We start from the raw sequence: 7,985 nt of genomic DNA on the forward strand, positions 1-7,985 counted from the left end.
CTCTCAAGCATCCTTTTTTATTCTTTACATGCCAGACTGGAAGTTTTACAAATCTTTCCATTCTGCTTCCCTTTTAATTATAAATTCTGCCTTTAAATAATTTGTTTTCTCTGATTTTACTGTGAACAGCCGAAAGAAGCCATGCAGCATGTTGAACGCTTTACTGCATAGATATTTCTTCTGCCAGATATCCTAGTTCATCACTCTTAGGTTCTGCCTTCCACAAAGTCTTAGGACATGAACACAAATTCCACCAAAGTCTTCGCAAATGTATAGCAAGGATGGCCTTTACTCCAGCTTCCAATACCTTGTCCCTCAGTTCCATCAGACCTCATCAGAATGGCTTTTACTGTCTGTATTTCTACTAACATTCTGATCACAACTGATATGGTTTGGATGTTGGCCCCTATAAATCACATGTTCAATTGTAATCCCTAATGTTGGAGGTGGGGCCTGGTGGGAGGTCACTGAATCATGGGGCTGCATTTCTCATGAATGGTTTAGCATCATCCCCTTGGTGCTGTCCTTGTGATAGTGAGTTCTCACAAGATCTGGTTGTTTAAAAGTGTGTGGCATCTTCCCCTTCGCTGTTTCTTGCTCCTGTTCTTACCATATGACACGCCTGCTCCCATTTTGCTTTCCACCATAAGTAAAAGCTCCCTGAGACCTCCCCAGAAGCCAAGCAGATGCTGGCACCATGTTTGTGTGGCCTGCAGAACTGTGAGCCAATTAAACCTCTTTTCTTTATAAATTACCCAACCTCAGGTATTTCTTTTCTTTTCTTCTTTTTTTTTCTTTGGCTGAGCACAGGGGACTTTACTGATGGTACATGACAAGGTGGGGCTCCCTAGGCCCTTCCCTCTTCAAGTGGTCTGCATGGAAACTGTGAGGAGGGGAGATTCAGTGTGGTGGGGGACTGAGTGTGGCAGGGACTCCCCAGCAGTGAGGGTCTCTCTCTTCCTCTTGTACTCTTGCTGGGGCTGGTGGTCCAGGGGTCTTACTCCTTGGAGGCCATGTGGGCCATGAGGTCCACCACCCTGTTGCTGTAGCCAAATTCACTGTCATACCAGGAAATGAGCTTGACAAAGTGGTCGTTGAGGGCAATGCCAGCCCCAGCATTGAAGGTGGAGGAGGGGGTGTCGCTGTTGAAATTGGAGGAGACCACCTGGTGCTCAGTTTAGCCCAGGATGCCCTTGAGGGGGGCCTTCAACGCCTGCTTCACCACCTTCTTGATGTCATCGTATTTGGCAGGTTTTTCCAGACAGCAGGTCAGGTCCACCACTGACACGTTGGCAGTGGGGACATGGAAGGCCATGCCAGTGAGCTTCCCGTTCAGCTCAGGGATGACCTTTCCCACAGCCTTGGCAGCGTCAGTAGAGGCAGGAATGATGTTCTGGAGAGCCCCGTGGCTGTCACGCCACAGTTTCCTGGAGGGGCCATCCACAGTCTTCTGGGTGGCAGTGATGGCGTAGACTGTGGTCATGAGTCCTTCCATGATACCAAAGTTGTCATGGATGACCTTGGCCAGGGGTGCTAAGTAGTTGGTGGTGCAGGAGGCATTGCTGACAATCTTGAGGTTGTTGTCATATTTCTCATGGTTCACGCCCATCACAAACATGGGGGCATCAGCAGAGGGGGCAGAGATGATGACCCTTTTGGCTCCCCCCTGCAAGTGAACCCCAGCCTTCTCCATGGTGGTGAAGACGCCAGTGGACTCCATGACATACTCAGCGCCCACATCACCCCACTTGATTTTAGAGGGATCTTGCTCCTGAAAGATGGTGATGGGATTTCCATTTGATGACAAATTTCCCATTCTCAGCCTTGACGATGCCATGGAATTTGCCATGGGTGGAATCATACTGGAACATGTAGACCATGTAGTTGAGGTCAATGAAAGGGTCATTGATGGCGACAATATCCACTTTAACAGAGTTAAACGCAACCCTGCTGACCAAGCGCCTAATACGACCAAATCCGTTGACTCCGACCTTCACCTTCCCCATGGTGTCTCATGGATGCAGCTGGTAATGCAAGAGAAGATGCCGTTGTCTGTCGAACAGGAGGAGCAGAGAGCCAGGTATTTATTTACAGCAATGCAAGAATGATGTAATAAAATGGCCACTTAACTAATCTCTAAGAAGATTTAGGCTTTTGCTACAGCTCTTGTCTTCTTCTGAGCCCTCACCAGAAATGACCTTTATGCTCCATTTACGGCAATATAGGCTTTTTCTAGTCTGCTCTTCTAAATTCTTCCAGCCTTTAACCATTACCCAATTTCAAAGGTGCTTCCACATTTTCAGGTATTTGTTATAACAATTGCCCCACTTCTCAGTACCAATTTTCTGTCTTAGTTCATTCTATGCTGCTATAACAGAATACCACAGACTAGGTAATTTTTAATTAACAGAATTTATTTGGGTCATGGTTCTGGAGTTTGGGAAGTCCAAGACTGAAGGGCCACATCACATCTGATGAAGGCCTTCTCACTGTATCATAACATAGCAGAAGGCATCACAGAAGAGAGACAGAGCAAGAGAGGGGACAAACTCATCCTTTATAAGAACTCCACTCCCACAATAACAAACCCAGTCCCACATTAATCCTACTCGCCTCTTAAACTTAAAGGCCCCACCTAAACAATGTTCCACTGGGGATTAACTTTCCAACACATGAATTTTGGGGGACACATTTAAACCAGGGGAACAAGAATACTGGGGAATATAAACTAGGACTAACTTTATACCCAGGGAGTTTAGGGCCTGGAAAAGAAAATTTCATGACACAAACCACTGTTGTTTGCCTCAGCAGCTGATGCCTCAGTTTGCAGCGACACTAGAGGGTTCTGCAGTCTTCTACTTCAGTTTGGAAGGAAGAAAAGGGAGACAAATCTTTCAACTTTAATGTGAATTTCAAAGATGCACCAGGTATTGTCTATTGACACTCCACAACATTCCCACTCTTATTCCCTTCCCTGGATTTCAGAGACTGGAGGCCTTGAGACAATATTTCTCAGACTCCCTTGCGAATGCAATCTCTGAAGAAAATTTGGAAGAGAGAAGGGAGCTAGAAGCCATACTTTTCCTCTAGCAGGAAGAGTAGATGTGAGTTTTCACAGCACCCTGTTAAACTCCTTTCTAAGCTAATCATCCTGGGGCCAATGGGATACTCATGCTATCAGCAATGGCTTTCTGCAATTTTCTGACCTCTGGGTGGCAGAAACAATTTCCTGACCATGGTGATCCTGAAAGCTAGTTGTAAACCCTGAGCTATGTTCGTCCACGTTCTTTCTTACTTCCAGGAATGATGACGACCAGAGTGCCTTGGAAGCCATTTTGAAGAGGGCAGAGATGATCACAGGCTGGGTCTACATGAAGGGGCACTGCTTGTCAATATGGAATGCCCATGGTTGATTCTTGTGTGAGCAAGAAAGAGATTGTATCTGAGCCATTAAATTTTGGGTCTAATCAGTAGTTTGGCCTAACCATAGTACTACAAAAGTTGTAGTATGCATTTAGTTACTGGTAGTTCCTGGAGTTTGTGGGCAGGCAACTGGGCTTACAAATGGTATCTGAGCATCTGAGAGGTTGCTGTAGTTACATTTTCCCCAGGATGGTAGCTGTATGGGCAAGCAGATTTCTGAAGGGAACCATTTTGACCTTTCTCCTAGGCGCAGTACAGCTGGGTCTTCCCGGGCAGCTAAATCACGTTTTCAGTACAGCATGGTGGGCAAGAAGATCTGGAATGAGGATCACCTTGTTTTTTTCCTGCAAAGTCATGAATAATGTGATATTGAACAACGCCCATTCCTTTACTACTGTTCTTCCCAGAAACCCTCATGCAACAGAGGAAGGAACGGGGAAGGGAGGAACACTAGCTGAGAAGTCAAGTGGAATGGGTCCTAGTTCCAGTCTGTTAATAACTCCCTAAAGAGTCTTTTCCCTCCTTGGGCCTCAGACTCTTCACCCCAGAAGGGAATTGTTAAGGGATCTCAGAAGTGAGACTCAGAGAACACACCTGCTGTGTCTTTGTGTGTGTGTGTGTGTGTGTGTGTGTAGGTAGATATGTGTTTAAGGAAATTCTCCTGCTCGGAAGCCACAGCTGCTAAACCAGAGGGTTGCTCAAATCTTCTTTTGACTGAAAGCATAGTCTGAGGACTGGCAGCAATAGCATTGCCTGGGAGCTTGTTAGAAATGCAGAATTTCAGGCCCTTTACAGAAGTATTGAATCAGAATCCCCAATTTAACAAGATCCTTAAGGGGATACCAATGTGCATTCAAGTCTGAGATGCACTGCTCCAGAGGACCTGGGATAAGACAAATGTCAGCCTAAAAAAAGAATGGGATTTGAAGTCAGGAGACCTAGGTGTTAGCTTTAATTCTGGCACTCACTGGCTGTCCAAACTGAGCAAGTCATGTAATCACCCTGATCCTTTTTTTGTAAATGTGGTGCTCTAGTAACTACAGAATGGTGTCAAGATCAATGGTGTATGTTCTGGAGCCAAACTGTCTAACCTTAAATCTTGAGTTCATTTATCAGCTATGAAGCTTTTCGTGAGTTGCTTGATATCTGTGGGCTTCAGTCTCTTTATCTGTAAGATACGGTATCATAATAGTGACAGACACTGAGAATTTTAAAATGGGCCAGGTGCGGTGGTTCATGCCTGTAATCCCAGCACTTTGGGAGACTGAGGCAGGCTGATCACCTGAGGTCAGGAATTCAAGACCAGCTGGACAACATGGTGAAACCCCATCTCTACTAAAAATACAAAAATTAGCTGGGTATGGTGGCACGCGCCTGTAATCCCAGCTACTGGGGAGGCTGAGGCAGGACAATCGCTTGAATCCAGGAGGTGGAGGTTGAAGTGAGCCAAGATCACGCCACTGCACTTCAGCCTGGGTGACAGAGCGAGACTCTGTCTAAAAAAAAAAAAAAAAAAAAAAAAGATTTTAAAATGAAGTAATTAATGTAAATCACATAGCACAAGGCCTGGCATCATCTAAATTCACTGTACATCTTATTATACTCTGACTTCCTGTACTATCTTTCAAGAACAGAAAGAGACCTCTAGAATAGAGCCACCTGGAGGCTTGCTGAAGACTCCCACCTTTGGTGTTTATGATAGTATACATACTTCTCAACAATGGGCACGGTCGCTCAAAGACTGGAGCTCTAACCTCTGAATCACCAGACAGCCATGAGATTGGCTTCATGGTATTATCTTAGGCCACCAACCAGTTCCCGTGCATGTATTCCCCATTCCTTTGTTGTCTATTCCAGTTACACTCAAGTCTAGATACTCCCTTCCCTGTGAAAATCCACAGGGCAGCCATATACAGAGCAGTGCCATCCAGGTGGGAGATGACCACTTGTAACTGGCTTTCCTTTCCCTACAGGAACTCACAGTTCAAAGAGTGGAATGTCATCAAGGCATTGCCTGATGGGCCTGTCACAGGCAACATCACTGGAGGGATGTTGGCCTGTCACACTCACTGGAGGGAAAGGATCTAGGAAGAGGCAGGTTCCAGGGATCATTAGCAACATACCAAACCACAGCAAGAAACCAAGCATGACTCAGCTCCTGCCCACTGCAATTACTCAGGACCTCTGCCCTTCCGATGTGGAAAAAGCCCAGCAGTGCCTTGCAGTAACTGCTGCTAAGGTCTGGAACTTCCTGATAAATAACCTTGCAAGTCTTTTGCTACAGGGGGGCTCAAACTGGATTTCAGAAGGCCCACCCCACCAGGATGACTGAAACAAACTGTGGACTGGGTATCAATGCAAATAATATTGTAGCATCAGGAATAAAATAAATTTCAACTCAATAAGAGGCCTAACTTATGCGTTTAAAAATGTCTGCAGGTGGATACAAGTGGTGATCCTGGGCAAAGTTGGTGCCAGGCACAGGCACAACTGTGCAAGGAAATGGCAAAAGGGAAGCCCACAGTATGGAAAAGTCCAAAAGGGGCACCAGCATGTTCCATAGTGTGGGAGAGAGGAAAATGAAAACACCATTTACCAGATGCCTGCCAAGGGCTATTCCTGGGCCTGCGGCTCTAGAGATGTTCCTCTGAACAAAACAGGAGCCATCTAGGATAGGTGGTGCTTGGCTATGGCAAAGAGGAGGGAACTTAAGCCCAACGGGTCAGTAAGTGATGGATTTGAGCCTTCTTTTCTAATGGATTAGTAGATCCCAACAGTCAATACGGTGGGGGGTTGGAAAAACCTTCCTGTGTTTCATGACACCCGAATGCCAATGTCATGAATGGCAAATGCTAGCATCCCAATAACGGTGTGCCCTTCACGAAACCCCATCCAAAGATTCAGCCCCTTCTCCTAATGTTCAAGCACCTGTTCCTGCAGAATCGGGATATGAAGAGAGGCTGGCAAAGGCCACAAACCAGGTACTTCTGCAGCTTGCGGGCGGGTGGAGGGTGGGGAGGTTTCTATGCTGTCCACACCACACTGTCACACTAACTCTATTAACCCTTTCCTACCTAGAGATAATGATATGAGAAAAGAAGGTTATCATCAGTTCACCTCTCCTCTAGAAGTAAATAGGATGGTATCTCCGAACCTGGCCATCGTTACAGATGCAAATAAAATACAGAGTGGGCAATAATGCAATGCACATATGCCTAAGACAAAACGGGCTGGCACGAACAAGGAAAGGGGCTTCATTTCTGAAAATACCAGCTCCACTTAACACTGGATATTCTCCTGCCTATGGAAATCCACAGGGGCAGTTGTAGAGAGTGCTGCATGTTTCATAGTGTTGGGAGAGGACAGTGAAAACTAACATTTACCAGGTGCCTGCCACGGGCTATTCCTGGGCTTGAGGCTCTAAAGATGTTCCTTTGAACAATAACAGCAGCCATCTAGGATAGGTGGTCCTCAGCTATGGGAGAAAGGGGGGGAATGAGACCCAAGAAGCTAGCAAGTGGTGGATTCCAGTCTTCTCTTCCAATGGATTAGTAGACACCAATGGCCCAGGCAGGGTGTTTCTTAATTTTTGAATACTAACATCACGAATAGCAAATGCTGGCATGGCAATAAGAGCGTGCCCTGCATCTGGTCACATCTAAAATATCAGTCCCTTCTCTTTCTGAAGAAATACCTGTTCCTGCAGAATCTCCATATCCTGATATGGAGAGATGCTCGTCAGGGACACAGACCAGCTGCTTCTGCAGTTTGCAGTTTCTCTATTGTCCTCAGGACACTGTCATACTATTAGCCCTTTCCTGTCTAGTGATAGTGATGTCTGAAAAGAATGTTATCAGTTCACCTCTCCTCTAAAAACGAATAGGTTGGTATCTCTAAACCTGGCCATCAGCAACACATACACATGAAATTATGAATGAGCAATAATTCACTGCTCACATGCCCAAAGGAAAACAGGTTCTTTTCCTAGGACTTGTACAGGAGGCTTAGACAGGGTAACTTCCCAGGGAATGGCTGTACTGAGTTTGCAAATTTGGGCTGAGACTCATTCAAACTACCTGGGGAATGCAAGTTAACCTGCAGAGGAGAAAGAGAAAAAGAAAAAGGAGAAAGACCCATGTTCAAATGGAAATTAAATACATATCTGATGGATTCCATGATCAGCTTTAACACTTTCATCTATAAACAATGTCTGGCACCAACTGGCTCCAGCACAAAAGGGATTGCTTTGTACCTGGTGGAGACCCTGCCATGCCTGACCCAAGGAAGCCTGCTTGGTAACTAGGCAGGCACAGAAGGATGGAGAACACACTTGGTCTGTTTCCCCCAGGCCCAGACAGGAAACAGAAAACTTTCCTCAAGGCCATTACAGGCCTTTTTAGGGGACCATGTTACCACTGGCTGGCAATCTCAGAGAAAACACCTCTTTGCTATTTACAGTGCGTTTTCAAAAAAGTAAAATCCAGATTCTCCCAGGGTGTCTAGGATCTCAGGAATTGGAGCCCCTCTATTGCGTAGAGAAAAATCAGAATGAGGGTTTCTTT

At 45.8% G+C, this 7,985-nt stretch overlaps 1 pseudogene; it reads right to left on the reverse strand.

Annotated features, from left to right (window-relative positions):
- Positions 1-858: 858 nt before the first annotated feature.
- On the reverse strand, positions 859-2,006 carry LOC100460737 (glyceraldehyde-3-phosphate dehydrogenase-like; annotated as a pseudogene).
- Between the last annotated feature and the right edge of the window lie 5,979 nt (positions 2,007-7,985).

The sequence above is a fragment of the Pongo abelii genome, chromosome X (genome assembly GCF_028885655.2).
Source record: "Pongo abelii isolate AG06213 chromosome X, NHGRI_mPonAbe1-v2.0_pri, whole genome shotgun sequence".
Taxonomy (NCBI): Eukaryota; Metazoa; Chordata; class Mammalia; order Primates; family Hominidae; genus Pongo; species Pongo abelii.